Here is a 22,384-nt window from a genome sequence, read left to right on the forward strand (position 1 = left end):
AATTTGAATAAATACTATGTACTAAGCATTAGTGAATGTACTTCATACAGTACATGTTCAAACTATTCTTCAGGCATAATCCATTCATATTTGCAAAGCCACAAAAATAAAAAAAAGGATGGGGTGGAGAGCGGGACACATTTAAAATGTGCATGTAACCCCCCCCAATTTTTAAAACAGCATAACAGCATTTATAAGTCCACAGTCATACAGCTCAAACTTCAGTGCAATGGCTACATCATTTAACACTCAAAGAACAGAACCATGCAAAGAGTAGCAAGTTCATAAAAAATACTACACAACAACTGCAAACAAACAAAACAAAAAATCCCCCACAAACAAACCACAAAACACCAAAAAAACCCAAACCCCAAACTGTTATCCAATAACCAATTTTGCAATGCAAAGGTGAGAAAAGAAATCTATAAAAAGGCTGTTATGGCTTAGTTTTGTTTTGCAGGTTAATTATGCAGCACTTGAAAAATGGAAAGCTGCAGTTTCACCTCTGACCAGCACAGTTAAGTCTCTCCATTTTCCTTTAACATCATGGGATACACTTTAGGCAATCTAAATAGAGACTTGCCATTTTCAGATAAACACAAGATCAAGTTTACCAGTTAGGATTTCACCTTCACAGTACATAAGAAAAAACACATTGAAAGAAAAGTAAAGGATTACTTTAACAAAGATTTATTCACAGGAATACATGTAAGTAGAGGAAAAAAAGAAAAAAATCAACAGAAAAGCTAAACAAATGAAATGAAGAGGATCCAAACCAACTTTCACTCTTTAGCTTTAAACTTGCACCCTTGTGCATTTAATTATATCACAAAGGGCCACCAACACATGCCAATACATTATAGATACCCTGTATTACATCCACTAACTTAAACATCTCTAAGATCATGCTGTGAACAAAAATTAAGCATAAAAGGTAATACATTGAGTGGGAATAAACACAAATATAGCAACTGTCATCAACTTCTACAATTGTCTTTATGTGCGAATTAACATTTATGCAGCCTTTAACAGGTCTTACCATGTAAATAATTTTTAGAGATTCTGCTAAAAATCACTAGCATATAACCATGCAGAAAGCACATCACACTGACAGCACAGAGGCAAATATTTTGCACAGTTATATCAGCTTTCCACATTGTGCAGGTTACACACAATACGATATGAATCTTAATCTTAACAGATCCTAAAAAGGTATTTTAAGGCCTAATTGTTAACTACAGTACTTTATAACTATATTCTTAATAAAAATAAGATCCACAGAATCTCAGAAAAATAATTTTAACTGCAGGGCTATATTGAATTGGTAAACTGCAACATAAGACTGATGCCACGTAGAGGTAAATGTATACCAATTTCATTCTATGTGATGCAAGCATGCTACTTTCCCACTAATTTAAATTACCTCTGATCACTATGAGCCAGAATGCATGCCTGAACCTTACACTGCATGTTAAGAATAATGCCTTACTCTAGAAATTAAAGCTAATTAATTACAATAACCAAATGATGCTACTTTAATTTTTTTAAATGCAAAAATTAAGATGTGACTCTTTCCTTTGATTTGTCCCTCCCCTTACCCCAAAAATGAAAGGAGTGAGTGACTCATTTGCAGCTTGCAGGTTACTTCATTTTGTCCAGCTTAACCTCTATTAATTTTCGACAGGGTTTCTATATTGTACACTGCAAGTGCCTGCTCCTAATACTGACACAAGCTGCATTTTAACTGTACTAATTTAATTTGAGTTATTCATTAACATGCAAATTATCTAGGAGTCCCATTAAGCAGGATGAAATAATGTAGAAAATCCTTACTTAAAAAAAAACATTGAAAAAAGAAAGCCTTTTACTGTCTGTGACCTCAATTTGTAGGTTTCCTTTATTGTGCGTAAAATAGTTTTTCTCTTTATGTATCCCTATGGTTGAATTATATGGTTCTTATTTCGGTACAATTCCCCACAATAATCCAGAATGTGCTGTTTTGTTAATAGACTTTTTTTCTTCTTCACATCCAGTGCAGAGTTGTAATAGGAGACTATTTCCACCGACAAAGGCTCCAGATGTTAAAACATTTCCCAACATCGACTTAATACAGTGACAGCAACACCTCCCTCCCACCCCTCCCAGTAGGGTTGGGACTGTACTGTATTCCCTACTGGTTTACCCTTCCCCCCAGTAAAGGGTAACATTTTCCCTGGGTGCAGAGTCTCCCTCATAGTCTCCCAGACTGAAGGACCTGTAAAAGGAAAATATAGAGGTATAGTTAAATCTTATCTTGAACCTTAACTGACAGATCAGTGCATAAACAAAGAGCTTTTTGCCTTTTTTAAGGGGTAGGTGCCAACCTTTAATGCAAAAACAAATTTAAGCCTAGATTTTCTCTTTTAAGGAAAGAGCCCATTTGTACCAAATAAATTCATTAAACAACACCATTTACTTTAAAGTTAGACTGACAATTCCACTATTGTGGCTTAGATTTAAGATAAAAGCAGTCCTATATATTCTAACAAGCCTGTGCCTTTTTAGTACAAGATTATGAGGTAATGTGGTGGTTTTGCATGAGAGGCATTTACGGAAGTGATGCAAAGCTTCCTGCTACTAGGAAGCTGTACACGCCTCTGTAAAAAACACATGTTAAAGACGAAAGAAACCCGAGAACTTTCCGTTCCGGCAACCAGGTAATACGGCCGGCCCAGCCCCTGTCTCGGCCAGGCTGAGGCCGGATGGCCCCTGCCGCGGGGCGCCCGCTGGGCCCCCACCATCAGCTGCCGGACCGGGCCGGGCCATGGCTGTGATTTCTAACATCTTGCTGCTGGGCCAGCCCGCCGCCAGCCCGGGGCCGAGCTGAGTCTGCCAGCCCCAAGGAACAGCCCCGGGCCGGGCCGGCTCGGCCAAAATTCTACCACCGTTGAGATTCATCCACAACCACCGGGCAGGGGAGAGGAGAACGCCATCAGTCTCCCCCTGGCTGCAGTTCCCGCCGCAAGCTACCAAACCCAACTGGGGTCAGGTGACCATCTGCAAGCTCCGGGCGAGATATTAACTCTTTCATTACTTCAATCCTCCCTCGAGTGAGAGAAAATAACAAAAGGCAGACAATATAGAAGAACAACATGAAAACACTGAAGTCAATGAAGAAAAAGTCAAGTCCCAGATGGGAGGGATGAGGAGATGCCTTCATCTTGGGGCTAAAATCCTCTTATAAAGCTATAGAGAAAAGCTTTCCCTATAACGCATGAAGGTATGAGGAGATAAAAGTGTTCAAATTGTAAATATCGAACAAAAAACTCCATGATAAGTAAGCAAATGTTAAAGTAGCTGTGATCCTATAAGTTTGAACAGAGAAGGAGAAAAGAGTGATGAAAATCCTGTGCCCCCAAAAAGAAAGTGATTTCAGAGATAGATAATAAGAACCTTTGCCTTTAAACAACTCATCTTTAAAACAGTACCCCATAAGTTGACATAAACCATAAACACAACTATGAGAAAAACTTGTAGAAAATGAGAGGGATTTCATGATTGCAAATTTTCCCGGGTGGCTGCTATTCCTGAGAATTGAAAGCCACGAGAAAACTGTTTTCTTGTGGAGAAGTCTCCATAACATTAACAAAAGAGACTTCTCTCCCTAGGTAAACTAAAGAAAGACTATTCTAAAAGTGATAAACTAAGTGAAATTTTAAGTTTTGTTTCTTTACATTGTCATTGAGAAAGAAAAAGTTCTAGGGGTAAGAGAAGTATCCAGAAAGTTTTGTTTTGGATCCTATTACTTTTTCTTTTAGTTACTGTTAATAAATTTCTTGTTATACCCTTTTAAAGTTTTGAGCCTACTTTACCTTTCTCCTAATCCTATATCACAACAGAAAATAAGTAAGCACATTCTAATAAATACACTAGTGATTAACCAACACGGAACCCACTACAGGTAGTTAGAGAAAGAATATTAAACATACCTTATACTAACCTAACAATTTCACTTTTAGATGGATTAAACAAGATGTTTTGTACTGAGGAGCCATTATGGCTGAGACTAATTGCCAATTTTACCACTTTGGAATCCTCTCCATTAGGATGAAAAAACTCACTTATTTCAGAACTAAAATTGCCTAATTTATAAATATGTAAATGCTTGAAAATGATTCATTTTTATCAATTTTTCAGATAAAAATGTAATTCAATTTCTTATGTCACTGACTGACAAATCTTAGGCTGTCTTTTAAATAGTTGTCCATTCAACAATACAACAGAATTGAATGATTCACTCACATAATTTCAGCATAAAAATTCTAGAGCAAGTATTAAATTTATATAAAGACTGAATGCATAAACATAATTTGCCCTCTTTTTCTGGGTAGTATAATAATCTCTTCACAGTATCACACTACATGTGGAAAGCTTGATTTATACATTGTGAACAAACAGCATACAAAGCAAGGTGGTATAAGAATAAAAATATTCTAGAGTGCACAATCACTGTTCTTTTCTGAAGTTGAATCATTCTCCAGACAGAACTATAACAATTATGAATTGGTGCATAAAGTGGAACACGGAAATATTAAACACATCAGCATGCACAAAACATTAATGTCTACAGTCAGGAAAGTTACAGATTACATACAACACCAGGCCTGCTTACACCTGACAGCATGCATTTTTCTCAGAGGGGAAAAAGGATTTTTGCACTGGAGTTAGTGGGGCTCATTGATAGAGCTTTAACTAGACTGAAATGGGGAAAGGGACAAAACCAGGCTTGTCAGAGATGATCAGTGGGATGGCACACCCAAATCTGAGGGACTGAGTGCCAGTGAGATTCTTCAATCTGCCACACAACGTATTGGCTACAGTGAACCACACTTGAAATGTTTCTGTACCAATGCGCACAGAATGAGGAACAAGCAAGAGGAGTTCAAACCCTTGGCCCAGTCCCTGAGGTATGGCATCACTGTGTCCTAGTTTTGGCCAGGACAGGGTAATTTTTTACAGTAGCCGGCAGGGGGGCATGCCCAGACCCTAATGTTATTTGATATCATCTCACCTCACTTGTGAAGGGAGTAGGGACTCTCTCCTTTCCAGCCAGTGGCACTCTCTCCTTTCCAGTGGCAGGTGAAATGATCCAGCATTGTTTGACTTTCTATGTAAATGATTTCTTTGTCTTATACCTTTTGTTATTAATAATGTTGGTGTTACTGTTTCCTTATCTCATTGCTGTTTCCAGTAAATTGTTCTTATCTGGACCTGTGATTTTCACATTTTTGTGCCTCCAATTCTCAACTCCATCCCTGAAATGGGAAGGGGAAGGTGAAAGGAGAGGGAGTGAGTGAGTGAGTGGCATCTACCTTGGAAGAGTCTCCAAGGCGCTGTGAAGTACTTTGGACCTGATTAGAATAAGAGATCTGATAATTAGGATGCCTTGGCAAGAACAGACAGATCTTTGAAGACTGAATCAAGACTGGCTGACAGGAAAAGAAGAATCAACTTCTGCAAGCAAGAGACGTTGCAAAATGTATAATTTTGTTTATGTGATGATAAACCAATCATTGTAGTAAAAAATTACTAGCCTTCCTAGAATAGTATATAAACATACGTAGTCCACAATAAATTCGAATTCTGATCAACAGTCTCCCTGTCTCTCTCCATCACCGATAATTGGTGCCCCACGTGAGGAGCAAGTGTCGTGCTTTGACATAGAAGTGAATTTTTTCCAGGAAGTTGGGTCAAACCAATCAGTGGTCAGGTTTAGATATTGGCACCTGGAGTGACCACTGAAAGTATGGACACGCCTCTGAGAACACAGGGGGTTAAAAGCAAGAACTCCCAGGGGAACTCTCTTTTTTAGTTCCAGTCCTCAGAGAGTGCAGACGCTCCCCTGCCCAGCTACGGGCTGGGTGGGGGAGGGGAAGCCACGTGGCCTTGTCCAGGTAGGCCGAGAGGCTGAGAGTCTGGAACCGAGCCAGCTCCTGGACAAAAGGGTAGAAAAGAGCAGAGATGCCTTTGTTCCCCCCCCCCAAGAGAGAAAGCGACAGAGAGCCTGGCGGCACCTAGAAATTTGCCGGCAGAAGAAAAAGAGAAGGGGGGGAATGTCCAGCGTGGGAGGCGGCAGAACACCGGACTGAGATATCAGCCGTCCAAGGAGTCTGAACGTTTAACCCTTTCCAGGAAATGAGGGCTTTTTAAAAATATTACTCCTCCTTAATTTGTAGTAAAAGAGAGATAGTCCAAGACTTGAGATGTTAAAAGAAGAAATATTTAAGTAGGAGGAGATGATGAAGTAGCTTTTAGCTAGACTTTTCTTGTTAGCCATAGACTGAACCAAAATCTCCTACAATAGAGACTGCATTTTAGAAGGATGCAGTGGTGACCCAGAGAGACCTGTTTCAGCTTCAAACAGCACAAGAATAGTGAGAAACGAAAAAAGCTAAAGAAGGAATAGTGATACCCTCTGTCTTCGGGAAGAAGATGAGTCCTGTTTTTAGACCCCTCAGCCCCAGGGGAAAATGGGGGGGACTGTAGTCCTAAGATGAGAAACTGAACAGTTGTATTTTTGAGTCCGTAGCAAAGCATCCTTGAAGGAGCCCTATGAGCAGTCTGTCCATGCACGGTGGTGAAAGCACTGTGACATAGAATAGAGAGTGTCACACTGGCAGATTTTTTTTTCTTTCCGGGCAGTTGCCATGTGTGACAGGGAAACACAGGGGAGCAGCTGTGTTTCCTGGGGGGTCTGTAGTGCAAGAGAGACTTCTCTCTCCCTTGATAGTTTAAGTATAGATTACCTGAAAAGTGGTAATTTAATCAAGAATCCCGGGTGATGTTTCATGGCTAGGTATTTTTAGAATTAAGAAGAGGAGGGGTGGTTTAAAAGGTCTTCATCCTAGATTTAGTTTATGTGTTTTCTGTATTAGTAGTAGTTTAATAAAGTTTTTTTCCCTTTGTTATTAAGCTTAGGCCTGCTCTGCTCTATTCCTAATAACATCTCACAACATTTATTTAGAAAAGGTGCATTTTCATAGGGACGCTGGCATTGCGCCAGTGCCCAACCATGACAGCAAGGAACAGCCTATCTGGCTGCAGTCGATGAGTCCCCTGGAACTGGAAGTGCTGGTGCGAGAACCAGGAGCGGGCCCAAAACAATCCCACCACGGAGAAAGGAGGTGAGCCAGGGGAAACGTAGGACAAAGTATGTCTAAAGAAGAGAGGCGTTTTTGAAGTAATGTGTGCTTTGCTTGTGAAACATGGCAAATTTTTGCCAAACCTGGACTCCTCTATTTTTACAACTGCTGTTTGGGATGATGTGGGGGTGAAGCTCTATGATTTAGCTACTACGGGATATGAGCCAGCAATGTGTATGCTCCCGTCCTGGAGAATAATTTTTGAGACATTGAAAACGTGTTATATGCAACAGGTATAATTCGCGCCATTTTTAGCATGATATATATAATATTAAATAATTGTTAGAATGTACCCTTTTGCATTAGAAGCCCCCCTTCTCAGGCAAAACCAGGTGTGTGTTGAAACCCGATTCACAAGCAAAAGGATGTGGCTCGCCAGGAGATGGGCCTTATCTGAAGCGATATGGAGACACCCAGGCGCTGATCATCGTGTGAACGACCTGAGATGGACATCAGGAACATCCCCCCGGGCCGAGACATGTGAATACCGTGTTCCCGTAAATTTCATCAAGAGTTTCAACGACAACGGACTTCGAATTGTTCTACCTTGTCGCTGAGAAGGAAATCTCATCAACTTATGGGACTCTGAATGAAACAAAGGACTGAATGCCGAAATCCTGGCTTCAGGCAAAATTTTCCCTATAAAGATCGCTTGTACCAGGATGGTGGTGTGGGAGCATAGGGGGAAACCTCTGCTGAGGCTGATCTCTGTGTCTCGCACCCAGTGCCGATCCCGGGCTCGGCACTGTCCTTTTCCTTGTGGCTGGCTAAGTTAGATCTCTATTGCTAAAATAATTTTTTAAATTTTTTTTTTAAATTCGGCTGGATAATTTTTCATATATAACAAAAAGCAAGAGCAGTCTCAGGCTGTATCCTCTGCAGATACCGCCAAGGCCCCCCACCCTGCTCTGTCTCTCCTCACTCTGTCTCTCCCTGCCCACTTGAAACTGGCACCTCTGATACTGAAGAGGGCCGCAGTCATCAACCTCACCCATGCCCAGACAAAGGAGGGGAAGGCATCCTTTCTCACAGTCGTTAGCAGTTTATATTGCTGACCTCAGCTCTAGCAGTGAGGAGGAGGGGGAGCCCTTTGATCCAGAACCAATAGATTCAGATTATGAGACTGATCTATTCCCTCTTGACCCTCATGATAACTGGATGCAATTAAAGAAAAAGGCTCTTAAGTAGGAGGACCCCCGAACGTGCTTTGGTTGCGGGAAATCTGGGCATTTGAAAAAGGACTGTTCCAAAAAGGGTGAGGAAAAAATGTTCCGATATCAGGAAACCGGAGCCAAAGTGCGGAGCACCACCACGCAAAGACACAGATGCCCCAGCCGATGCCTCAGAGCAGACCCCCACAAGCCTCAGCCCAGTCGCCGCCCCAAGCAGCCTTTGCCGGACCACAAGCAGCCCCCACCAGACTGTCGCCAACCTATGTGCAGCCACTCCAGGCAGTGCAGGACTGGACATATCAACCAATAACACGGTAAAGTTGTCTGATTGCTCAGTTTTTTGTCTCCCTATAGGAATCTATGGACCCTTAAAACCTGGTAACCACGCTTTCCTTATAGGCAGATCATCTACCTCAGTACCAGGGTTGTTTGTGCTGCCACGGGTCATTGAGTCAGTTGGGGAAATAATGATCATGGCTTGGACCCCCCAGCTGCCCTGTGTGGTCCCGGCAGAGAGCAATATAGCCCAACTCATACTTGTCCCGGCAGCACCCCTATCTGCACCCCCGATAGCTGAACAGAGGGGAGGGGGGTTTGGTTCCATAGAGGTCACACAGATTTTTTGGACACAATGTATTACATCTCAGCATCCCACATGCCAATGCAAAGTGACTCTGAAAGGCAGGGACATAATTTTAACAGGACTCCTTGATAGTGGTGCAGATGTGACTGTTATCTCAAAAAGCCAATGGCCCAGTGATTGGCCATTAACGATTGTGCCTCAGGTGCTCTCAGGCATGGGTGGGAATAGCCAGAGCCTGCAGAGCCAACACTTAGTGCAAATTAAAGGCCCTGAGGGACACCTCGCTTTAGTCAAACCCGTTATATTACCAGTTGCTTTCCTTTTTAACAAAGTAATTTTAATGTGAATCTTTTGGTACAGCTATTTAGTACTATATAACTAAATTTTTATTGTTTTAGCCTTCAGTGTTTATATCCCATTATTTTTATTAAGCCGAACTTAAATCTATCACACAAGCAATCTTTAAAAGCTACAAGAGTTTAATTCTTACAGTAAATTCATGTTGCTACAATTTCAATACAGTTGTTCACTTGCATAATTACTGTGAAAAATGCATATTTTATGATTGGCTTTTCGCAAATGTTACAATGAATATTATATGTGTAATGTTGGAAAGCTATGCTGTATTAATTCTCTCAAGTAGTGTGTTAAATGTATCTTTAGGTTATAACACAATGTTAAAATAGAAACTATACTATGTAAGATACTTTTTAACTAGCTCAAGGAAGAGATGAGATAATCAAGAAATTCTTCACACAGAGATGGCAGTGGCGGGGCCCATAAAGAGTTACGGCCTCCTTATCGGAAAAGACAAACATTCTTCCACCTTCTCTCCGTCTTTATGGAACCACCAGTGTTATGAACAGTTTCCAGGTGTTCCCCAGAGACGCGGGCAGGGCTTTCCTAGTTCCCATGGCAACACTAAAAGAAAACTACTAACTCTAGCTAAGTACCGATATTGAAATGCTAATTAGCTAATTGCTCTGTTTGTTTTCTCTAAACTACCTGGCCTCCCACCCCTCCACGCTGCCATTCTGGGACTAACATGCAAATAAAAAACCCCTTAGGATCATGGGAGTATTTTTAGGAGATAAAAATGAATATAAATCAAAAACTGAACACAATAGAGGAGTCTAGATAAATGCCCTAGCTGAGGAAGAGGGAAACACATCCCCTGACTGGCTTTTAACCGTCGCCATCACCTAAGAGAGAACAGACTATATTAGGCTCTGAGAAGCAGGGAGATAGAGACAGAGAGCCCTGGTGCTGCCACCACGGAAGGAGCGGGGACAGCTGTTGTTCTGGACTTCAGCAACAGACTCTGCACACCACGCCTCCTCATCCTCGGGCCACCGGTGTGCCACAAGGAAGGAGAAAGGACAGCTGCTGCTCGGGACTCCAGTGACCGGCTCTGCGCGCCTCCTTCCTTCCGGCTGCCTGGGAAAGCTACAACCGCGGGGGCGAGCTCTGCGTCGAGCCCCCTGCCCAGCTGATCTTTTTAATAAAGAGCTGAACATTAATAAAGGCATTAGCCCTGTTCATTTCAACCAGGATTAAGGAGAAGAAGTTGACAAAAACCAGAAAAGCTCTTATTTTGCAAGGAATTTATGCATCATGTATGGGATGTAGGAATATGCAACAGGCTATTGCTTTTAAGGTTATTCCTTTGTTCACAAGGCATGCTTATCGGGCTTAAGGGCCCGAGAGCATCCAGACGTCCGTAATTCTTTGCTTTTTATTGTCTTGTAATTGTCCTAACTCTAAAGTTTTATTACTCTAATTGTATTACTATTTTTATAAACATTTTATTATTATTAAACTTTAAAAATTTTAAAAACCAAGTGATTGGCGTTTTTCACAATTATGGTAGCAGAGGATGGTTCTTAACACCTCTCTGCCGGTGCCTTAGGAGAGTCAGAGTGAGGGAGACGCGTCCTGCCCTGTTAGGCAGCCTCACTGTGCTCCCCTGGTGTGACCGACAGACGCAGGTTAGGATCCGATGGACAAAAGGAAACAATAAGACAAAGAAAAGGGAAGGGATTCCCTAAAACCGCGGTAATTAGCCCCTAAGACTAAAGTGTACACGTATTTGTTGGGACGGGGCGGATAAAGGGGGATGAATGTGTGTGAATGAGAGGCGGGCTGGTTATCCCAGACCTGCTAAGCGAGAGCAGTAGTTTCCCATGCTGCGTTTCCGTCTTTTTTCGCGAGAAAAGCGGCCAGTAAAGAGACGAAGCGAGTGATAAAAAGAGTGAGAGAATCCCCCCTCCCCCGGGGAAACTGGGACTGGGTCTCAGGGAAAAAGTGGGACCCCTTGGTGGGGGGGGGGGGAAATAAAAGGTAATTAATTGGGAAGAAAAAAATAATAAAAGGTAAAAAGAGGGTTTTCTTGGCATAATCTATTGGGGAAAAATAAAAGGTAAAATGTGTGGGAGGGGCCCCTAAAAATTCTGCTGGATTGAGGGATAAGCATGCCCAAGAACATCCAGGATTAAACCTGCTGGGTTGATGGATTAATATTCCAAGAGCACCCAGAATTAAGTTTGCTGGGTTGAGATATTAATATTCGAGAGTACCCAGAATGAAGTTTGCTGGGTTGAGATATTATTATTCGAGAGTACCCAGAATTAAATTTGCTGGGTTGAGATATTAATATTCGAGAGCACCCAGGATTGAGTAAAAATTTTGCCGGTTTGAGGATAAGCCTGAGAGGATCTGGGGTTGGGAACAACAGAGCTGGATTGAGGGGTATCCAAGAACACCGGGACTGGCCAGGGACACCTAAAAGTGTAATAGGTGTGATGAAAAATAAAAGGTACCTTGTTGTGGTTGTTTCGTTGTGTGTAAGAGTAAGTGAAAAATAAAGTTGAGTGAATGTGGACGAATGAAAGTATATGTAATGTAGATTGTTTATTTTAAGCTTTATTATAGTTCCTCGGAGGAAACTGTATTGTATTGAAAAGTAGTGTGAGAAAAAGGAGGTTTTTTGACAATATAGTCGAAAGAAAAGTGGTATTTAGGTAGTGAGAGGAAAGTGAAAAACAGAGACAGGGGGTGAATAGATAAGATCTTGAAAAACGGGACAGAAATCCAGGAGTAAGAAATTATCAACAGAGATACCCCAAGATAGTCCCCTGGGAGTTATGTTAGCCAACTGGGAAAATAACCCTTGTACAAGAAAAAAGGACAAAGAAAAGATGATACAATTTTGTATGCTTGAATGGCCAACAAAGGAAATAAGATCTGACCACGTTTATTGGCCTAGATATGGTTCTTTTGAAAGATGGATTTGTCAGGCTCTAAATGTATTTGTAAACTCAAAGGAACCGTTTAATCCAGAAGAAAGAGAATATGCCACATGTTGGACAGGGGATTTTAGGAAAATAAAAAACTTTAAGGTAGCAGAAATCCCCGAAACAAAACAAGAAAAGAAAAAAAGGGAAGGAGAAGGGAGGGGAGCAAGAGGGAAAAAGAGGAAAAGAAAAAGAATGGGATCCTTTACAAGTTCTACCCCCTCCCTTCCCATTCGCGCCTGCACCACCTGCGGCCCCAGCGCCGGTTTCAGGTCCTAGCGAGCTGCTCCCTTCAGCTCCGCCGGCCCTGGTGTTGGTGCCTGTCCCGGTCCCAGCGCCTACCCCAGATCCTGGCTTGCCGCGTGTTCATGCCCCAATTTCTGTCCCAGGCGCGAGTTCGCTGCCCGCGGCGGCGGCTCTGCAGGTTCCCGCCCCGCTGCCCGCAGCAGTCCCCCCCGCTCTCTCTTTCGCCGCCCGCCGCTTCGGTACCGGCCCCCCCATCGCTGCTCGCGGCTGCCCGACAGGCCCAAAGGGGCAGCACCTCGAGGAAAACAGCTTTTGAGGCACAGCAGGGGAAAGAAGAGACCCCAACTGAATGGTTAGACAGACTTAGGAGAAATATAAAACAATATTCTGGAATAGATCCTGAAACTGATGTGGGAAAAGCTTTGTTAAGAATTTACTTTGTTACAAATGCTTGGCCAGATATTAGAAAGAAATTAGAAAAAATTGAGGATTGGCATGATAAACCATTAGATGACTTATTGAAGGAAGCTCAGAAAGTTTATGCCCGGAGAGATGAGGAAAAAGCAAAACAGAACGCAAAAATTATGGCAGTCACCATGAGAGAAAACAATTACAAGAAAAATCAAAAACACACAGGCACTTCTCCTAGATATGACGGTTGTAGAGACAGGGGAACAGAAAAGAATAAAACCCCAATACAAACCAAGCCTCAGGAGCATTCCAGGAATGTCTGTTTTTACTGTCAGGGCAAAGGACATTATAAGAGGGACTGTCCTAAACGGGCAAAAGATCTGAAAATCTTCAAAGAGATGAACACAGAGGAAGAATAGGGGTGTCAAAGGCTCTATTTTCTAGGGGACAAATACCATCTGGAGCCTGTGATGACTTTAAAAGTGGGTCCCCAAGAAGAAGAATTGGAATTTGTGGTAGACACAGGGGCAGAAAGAACCTGTCTGTTAAATATTCCAAAAAGTTAAAGTGTGAGCAAAAATACTGTAAAGTAACAGGGGCAAGAGAAGAGAGTTTCACAGTTCCTGTCATTAAAAATATGGCAATTGAGGGAGAAACTAAATTTTAAATAAGGGATGTCTTATTAGTCCCAGGGGAGGGTAGCAACTTATTAGGACGAGATTTACAAGTGAAATTAGGAATAGGGGTTATCCCAGAAGATGGGAAGATGACAGCTAGAGTTTTAAAATTAGGCCAAGAGGATAAAGAAAAATTAACAAGGAAGTTTGGGCTGGAGAAGGAAATAGGGGAGGATGCTTCATATGGACCAGATGTCTTCATTGAGCTGTTGATTCAGCTAATTCTTTTTCCTTTGCTGTGTACAAGTAGTTTAAACTATTTATTCCAATTTGCATTGTGATTTTTCATCTTGAAATACATAACTTGCTGTACTCTAGGATTGAAAAACTAGTTTACAGCTGTGACATAGCAAAACCTGGTTTTAATTTATTTTGAGTCGAGGCAAGGCTATTCAATCAAGTGGTTCTCAGTGTGTAAAGTTAAACTAAAGGTAACACCAGCTGATTAGTAGGTCAATGAGAAACATTTTTCCTTCCAGCCAGTCCTTTTTCAGGTACCCAAAGGTGTTTTTGCTGTCTTAGTTTTTGTTTTGTTTGTTTGTTAGCTTTTCTGGAAGTACTGATTACTTGCAGTGCACCTGGAACAGCAGCTAGAGTTGTGCATACATAGCACTTCTGAAAAATAAGGCTCATTTTTTTACCCAGAATTGGAGGTGGCTACATATATAAAAGGGAACCTACAAAGCTAGACGAAAAAAAGGTTTCAGTATCTTCTAATGGAAGCTGTTAATTTGTTACTTTCAGCATTACTGTGGGTGTGTGACACACACATAAAAAAGATGGTGGGGGGGGGGTCTCTGCTTGCTGTAGGTTTTATTTCTTGAGTGAGTTGGAGAGCTGTGAGGAAGTTGTGGGTTCCTTGTGTGGTTTATCCAGGCCTGCAGGGAGGGCTTGGCCATGATTCCCTCTGTGCTGCAGGTAGCCCTGCAGCATGGCAGCAGTCGCTTGCCTCTGGTGAGTTTGCAGGCAAGATGCTTCACCACTGCAGTGCTCAGGTGCTGTTTCCTATTATGACATTAAGGTTTAAATTCAAGAGTGCCTCTTCCCATCCAGTTATTGTTTGTACCACAGGAACCTCTTTAGACAATGTATCCTGGCAGTCAAAGGGAGAGTATTGCAGAGACGAATTCCTTACTTGCTGTCCCCCCACTGTATTCATATTTTGTCCATTTCCTCTTCAAAATATGGATTTGTAAAACTCATACTCTGTGTCCTCAGATGCCCTTCCCAAATCAAACCTTGTCTTCGTTGCAAATTGTATTACACTAACTAACACTTCCTTAAATTTTTTAGTGCAGGCAGGGTCACTTTGGAAGTAAGTTGTTGTTTATCTTGTTCCTGCGACCTTTTCAAGCTTGTGAATGGAAAAATTGTGATAGCAAAGCAAGTCTTTAGTTTTAGCACTGTGTCAGCTGTGACCAGCTAGTAGCCTAAGGGAAGGGTGCTGTGAATTGCATGCTTGCAGAACACATATAACAAAGGTAATTTAATTTGTAAAGAAGTTGAAAAAGGGGGAAGGGGTGATTGGCAGACTCACCTCTCCGAGATGTTAGAATGAAGACTGATGTTGGAAGGTGGACTGATGTTGGAATGTAGATGTTGAAATGTGAAGAGAGAAAGGGAGAGAAAGAGAGAGAAAGTCACCATGCCCGTGGCTGTCTGTAAGTTCTCCCCCGCTAGGTAGAGTGACAACAGGGTAGGAGGAGAGGCCAAGAACAGAGTTAAACGCAAAGCTGTGAAAAAGAAGAGATAAGGATTAAAGCAAAAATAGTTGGCACTCCAAAACCTCACAAAGTAGGTTTTTTTGACAAGATTTTTTTTCTGTTTTTTTTTGTTGTTGTTAAGAAGAGGAGGCTTTTGTTCTAAAGAATGGGTCTGTAAGGCTAAAACAGTTAAATGTCACCCAAAAAGTAAAAAGCAAGAGATGTGATACATCTTGTGTTAACTAATTATAGCTCACAGGAAGAAAAATTGGCCTCTGCAGCTATTAACACAGCTGGATACAAGAGGCAGCTGTAGAAAAACAGTTTAGTTAAACCCAGGAAGCTTTGAAGAAAACTAATGGTAAAAGTTAATGCAGTATTGTCTTTCTTTTAACACTGTGTTATTAAGAAGTCCTTTCCAGGTACTACTAAAGCAGCAATCCGAATCACAGAAAGAGGGTGAATTCATGCCAGCAAAATCAAAGAACTTGTGAAGAAACTTGAGGAATGGACTATCACATCTAAACCGGGTGAAACCAAATTGACTTTCAACTGGGACTGGGTGGTAACAGTTTGGGAAGACCCAAATGATCCAAGGAAGGTACAAAGAATAACACCTAACTGAGAAATAAGGCAAAGCTTACATCACTGGTTTTAAGCACTGCCTGAATAAGCCCTGAGACACTTCCGATACCTCCTTGGGAGAGGAATACTGCCACTTCAAACAGGAGGATCGGGACTGTTTTAGTCAAAGAGTTCTTATATTCTGGCGTTAGCCTGCGACTTGTACAGGGAAGAAGGGAAATTAGCGTTAATACTATACTGTATACTTCATTTGATTCATCCCATTACTGGACATGCTAGCTGGGTTATAAGTAAATGTTTAAATTATGGGAATAAGTGGTATTGGAGCTCACAGAATCTATGTTCTCATTGCAAGAGGTATTGAGTACTGAATCTATCCGCTATACAGATAGAATTCAAAACAACTGAAGTAATAACTTTGTTTTGTGGATAGGGATTATCAGTGCCTGTTGACTGAGAGATACCTGAGGAAGGGTGGGAAACCACAGTTAAGGAGTGTCAAAAAGGACTTGCCTAAAAAAAAAAATTAATCAAAAGGAGTGATAAGGGAAACAGAGGGCAAGCCTGGATTGACCACTGTACTCGCCACCGAGAAGATCACACATACCTGCTATGGGAAGCAACTCCATAGGCAGGGGAGGTGGGGGTATAAGCCATACCAGACCTCTGTTATTCCTGTTTCTGTCTCTCATTTGTTGTCTTTTACCTTTCGAGATACCAGCAAGATCGTGTCACAAATGTTACAGAAAGTATTACATGGAAAGAAACCAACGTTCCTTTTTTGTTACACACACCCATGTCAACAGCCACTGTTATGACCCATCCAAATTAAGTACCTGCAGGCAAAATGGGGAAAAATACAAGATTACAAGGAACTTAGGAAAAAGCGGTAATAGATGGGGCATTGAATGTCCAAAAGGAGAGAGATGGATTTGTTTTACATTTGATCTCAGAGATATAGTCCAAGATTCAGTAAAAAGGCAATTAGTAAAAAAAAAAGGTGATACCAGCACAGCAATCTAGCTCTATATTGACCCCAAATTATATACTGAATAGTATTATAGGACTCCAAGTAGTTATAAAGATGATAACAAACAAAGCCGCTCAGGCACTGAAATTAATATCGAGTCAGCAAAGCCAAACAAAAACTGTAGTGTATCAGAATAGGTTGGCTTTAGACTATTTATTGGCTGTCGAAGGGGGTGTTTGTGGAAAGTTTAATATATCAGATTGTTGAAAACAGATGACAATAGGGAGGTCATCCTGGGAAAAACAAAGGATATAATAAAAAAATTATAACCCAGGTATCAGTCCAAAAATGGGAAAACAAGGTCAAAAACTAACTGGTGGGGTAATGTATTGAGAATGGGATGGTGGATTAGGATACTTCCGTTTATGTGTTACAACTGTTTTGATGTTTCTTCCTTGTTTAATCCCATGTTTTATTTAATTACCAACAGAGTCCAAAGAATGCAAGTGGATAAGAAATATTGCTCAAGCCAAATGATTTATAAAGAATAAGAGGAGGGATTGTGAAAAATGCATATTTTATGATTGGCTTTTCGCAAATGTTACAATGAATATTATATGTGTAATGTTGGAAAGTTATGCTGTATTAATTCTCTCAAGTAGTGTGTTAAATGTATTTTTAGGTTATAACACAATGTTAAAATAGAAACTATACTATGTAAGATACTTTTTAACTAGCTCAAGAAAGAGATGAGATAATCAAGAAATTCTTCGCACAGAGATGGCAGTGGCGGGGCCCATAAAGAGTTACAGCCTCCTTATCGGAAAAGACAAACATTCTTCTACCTTCTTTCCGTCTTTATGGAACCACCAGGATTAAGGAGAAGAAGTTGACAAAAACCAGAAAAGCTCTTAATTTGCAAGGAATTTATGCATCATGTATGGGATGTATGAATATGCAACAGACTATTGCTTTTAAGGTTATTCCTTTGTTCACAAGGCATGCTTATCGGGCTTAAGGGCCTGAGAGCATCCGGACGTCCGTAATTCTTTGCTTTTTATTGTCTTGTAATTGTCCTAACTCTAAATTTTTATTACCCTAATTGTATTACTATTTTTATAACCATTTTATTATTATTAAACTTTAAAAATTTTAAAAACCACGTGATTGGTGTTTTTCACAATTACCTTAGTGTTTAACTGTTATATGACAAATTTTCCATAACTTTTTTGTAATAATAGAATTTAAATGAGTTAATTCTTGCTAAGATTAATTTTTGTTTAGTCTCAGGGTTATTAACTTTAAGTTCTGTTAAATATATTTTTGTTATGATTTACTGAATTTAAGTTTTAGTGAATTTGATTTTAAGTTTTGTTAAAGTATACCTGTTTGAATTATAAGATATAATTTCTTTGCTATACAAGGGAATGACATAAAGCCTGAATGAATTTTTGTCAAAATTTGCTCATTTAAATTATGAGATAAAACTATTTTGTTATACAAATAGGAACAATTTTTTATTTTATTATTTATAAGTGGTACTGAAGAATGAGTAACAATTTTATACTATGATTGATATCAGTTGTAAGCTGTTTAATGCCTTTTTTGTTACTATTTAGCGAAGATAAATGACAAAGCCAGCTGCTTTACAAACCTTCACATATTGTTGTATAGCTATTTATAAGACACGTATTATTTTAAAGAACTTTCCTAACTACTATTACTAAGAGGTTTTTAGAATATATTCAAGAGCCTCTTCCAGTTAGGGCCTGGGCCCTGGCCAAGTCCTAGCCTTAACTAGTCGAGAAATATACGAATAAACCCAAGTGTTTTCTACACCAAAACTATACTCAAGTCATTTTGACTTGCCAAATTTTGACCTATAAAAGCTAAACCTCCTTTTAAAGTGAACTTGGAAAACTTACCCAGGAATAGTTCTCCAAGCCCTCACTTTAAAATGAAGCTTGCCGATTGTGAAAAATGCGTATTTTATGATTGGCTTTTCGCAAATATTTAAATGAATATTATATGTGTTATGTTAGAAAGTTATGCTGTATAATTCTCTTAAGTAGTGTGTTAAATATAGTTTTCGGTTATAACATAATGTTAAAATAGAAACTATGCTATGTAAGATACTTTTTAACTAGCTCAAGAAAGAGATGAGATAATCAAGAAATTCTTCGCACAGAGATAACAGCGACAGGACACATAAAGAGTTACTGCCTCCTTATTGGAAAAGACAAACATTCTTCCACCTTCTTTCCGTCTTTATGGGACCACCAGGATTAACGGGAAAAAGTTGACAAAAACCAGAAAAATTCTTAATTTGCAAGGAATTTATGCATCATGTATGAGATATATGAATATGCAACAGACTATTGCTTTTAAGGGTTATTCCTTTGTTCACAAGGCATGATTTTGGCATCTTAGTGCCCAAAAACATCCAGACATCTGTAATTCTTTGCTTTTTATTGTCTTGTAGTGTCCTAATCCTAATTGTCCAAATTTTTATTACTCTAACTGTATTACTATTTTTATAACTATTTTATTACTAATAAACTTTTAAAATTTAATAAAACAAGTGATTGGCATTTTTCACACCAATTACTACAGACTCTAAGTAATAGTATAATATTTAAGCAATTGATAATGCATTGTTTTAAGTCACCATTCTATTTTTCATGTACTACTAATTATACATATTATCTGATTTATTTTTACTTAGTATAAATTTATTGTTTTGTCACGTATTTTTTTGCTTTTATCTTGCCTTCATGTTCATAACACGAAAGACATATGCTATTGTCCAAGATTGAAAATCAGGATGTTTTCTATCGCCATCTGTGTAGCAGTTGTCTTCTAGGCAGTTTTCCTTTTCTCCGATTAATGGGCCCATCAATGTCTTGGCACATGACTCAGAGATAACTCCCTCCAGGAGCTGTTTCTGTTTAACAGGTGATCAAGGACCCACGGCATGACTCAGAATGACATCAGCCCATTTTGAGATGCTCTGCACAGGGGGGAGAAGCTAAGCATTCCCACCTAGATATATTCTGGGATTTTTGGGCAGAGAGGCAGCCTTTCCACAGGTTCCCAAGAGGACACTGTGATAAGTTAGAAAAGACTCTTTGTTCATCAAGACAGAAACCAAAGGAGAAGCCTTGTGTAGATAACAGAAAACCGCCAGACAGAAACTAGCTAGTATGTTGATTACTTAAGCTGATTGTGTAACTAGAACTTAGGTGCATATAACATATAACCTTATATGGAAAAGATCATTACAAGGCAGTGGACTTTCACCGAGGAAGAAGAGAGGAGCCTTCCTCAAACGACCACCAGAGAGTAAAAGAAGACCCCCTAGCAACAGAGGGCGCAAGCGCAGAGTACACCCAGAGATACCGTGGACACGGAAGAAAGAGAGTATAAAAAGACTGTGGGAAGGGGGAAACTGTGTGAGCCGTTTGCGGAGCGGTAACTCCCCGGCTGCACCCAGCGCTGTTTGCTTGCCATCGCCTGCTGTAATCAATAAATTTCTGATTGACTCTTGAAAGGCTGAACAAATTATTTGCCTCAATTTATAACAGACACAGCTGGGGTTTTCCACTGGACTGACTGCACCTTTTCTACAGGACCACTGCTCCAACAGAACCACATCTACCACTCCAGGAGGACTGCAGCCACTCCAATTTAGACTGCTACCAACACGCTGGCCAAAGGGGTGTCAGGTTGTATTCTTTGTCAGTGGTTTTCCTTTTGTATTATTGCATATGTCTTGTTTCTTTTCCCTTTTCCCAATAAATTGTATTTCTGACTTGGAGTCTCTCACTGGTTTTGCTTTCAAACCAGAACAGCTATTTAAAAAAAGCCAAAAAAAAGGGAGTATAGCTGCTCAAGAACTTTACACTAATATTTACACTAAATTTTTTGAAATCAAATCAAATCAAATCAAATCAAATCAAATTTGATCCCTTACCCTCCTGAAGCACCCTTGGAGCCCCAAGAATGAGAGCTCCGGGATTCTGTGAAAATGGATTCTTGTGTTAATTTTAAATACACGGGAAAGAATCAGTCTACAACTTAATATGTTTCTCCCTATCATTCTGTATATAAGAATCAAACCTTTTGGTACAATTATACTTCTGGCAGTCCTTCTAAATTCAGTAATGTCCCCCCTGTGGCTGCCATCACAAATGTTTTTGGTTTGTGGAGATCGGGCCTGAGCCTTTAGTGGCTGGGGTTTGGCACCCTAGCGAAAAGATTTTTTTAGGATAGGTATGCATGTGATGATTTTGATAATAATTGTATTAATCATGATACCTTGCTTGCTTCAATGTGTACAGAGAATAATTAATAACGCCATTAAAGGAGTGTTTTTGGTTGAAAAGAGAAGAGGGAGATGATGTACTTTGGACCTGATTAGTGTAAGAGATCTGATAATTAGGATGCCTTGGCAAGAACAAACAGATCTTTGAAGATTGAATTAAGACTGGCTGACAGGAAAAGAAGAATCAACCTCTGCAAGCAAGAGATGTTGCAAAATGTATAAGTTTGTTTATGTGATGATTAACCCAATCATTGTAGTAAAAAATTACTAGCCTTCCTAGAATAGTATATAAGCATACGTAGTCCACAATAAATTCGGATTCTGATCAACAGTCAGTCTCCTCGTCTCTCTCCATCGCCAATAGCTCTGAATTGGGGAGTACTATTCCTAAACCACAACACAGTGGCATAAGTGAAACCTGGTGGCATGAGTCCTGTAACTGGAGTGCCATGTTGGATGGTTTCAGGCTCTTCAAGGGGGATAGGCAGGGCAAGCAAGGTGGGGAATGGCACTGTATGCAAAGGACAGGCGAATGTAGGGAGCTTGCAGTTGGCAATAGCACGGTTCAGAACTCGGTAAGGATTAAGGGACAATCAAATGATGTGGATATCATCGAGGGAGTCTACTATAGACCACACAGCCAGGACAATGACACCAATAATAGAATCATAGAATGTTAAGGGATTGGAATGGACATTAAAAATCATTTAGTCTCAACCTCCCTTTCCATGGGCAGGGACACCTCCCACTAGACCAGGTTGCTCAAGGCCTTATCCAGCCTGGCTTTGAACACTGCCAGGGTTGGGGCATTCACAGCCTCCCTGGGCAACCTGTTCCAGTCTCACCACCCTCACAGGAAAAAATTTCTTTTTGAAATCTAATCTAATTTTCCCCTTTCAATTTGTACCCATTGCTCCTTGTCCAATCATTACAGTTCCTGATGAAGAGTCCCTCTTTGGCTTCCCTGTAGCCCGCTTCAGATACTGGAAGGTTGCTATGAGGTCTCCACACAACCTTCTCCAGGTTTAACAGCCCCAACTTTTTCAGCCTGTCTCCATAGGCAAGGTGCTTGAGTCCTTTTATCAATTTAGTGGCCTCCTCTGGACTTGCTGCAACAGTTCTATGTCCTTATGTTGGGGACAACAGAACTGTATGCAAGGGAGGGTGTCTCACAAGAGCAGAGTAGAAGGGGAGCGTCACCTCCTTCAACCTGCTGGTCATGCTCCTTTGAATGCAGCT

General features: G+C 40.5%; 1 protein-coding gene across 1 annotated transcript in view; it reads right to left on the reverse strand.

Annotated features, from left to right (window-relative positions):
* Positions 1-667: 667 nt before the first annotated feature.
* Positions 668-22,384, reverse strand: part of LOC128782878 (transportin-1-like) — a 150,986-nt gene continuing 129,269 nt past the window's right edge. Inside the window, exon 24 of the mRNA XM_053933382.1 lies at positions 668-2,254. The gene's annotated coding sequence lies outside the window, so the exon portion shown is untranslated. The remainder of the gene's footprint in view (positions 2,255-22,384) is intronic.

The sequence above is a fragment of the Vidua chalybeata genome (assembly GCF_026979565.1).
Source record: "Vidua chalybeata isolate OUT-0048 chromosome W unlocalized genomic scaffold, bVidCha1 merged haplotype SUPER_W_unloc_2, whole genome shotgun sequence".
Lineage (NCBI taxonomy): Eukaryota > Metazoa > Chordata > Aves > Passeriformes > Viduidae > Vidua > Vidua chalybeata.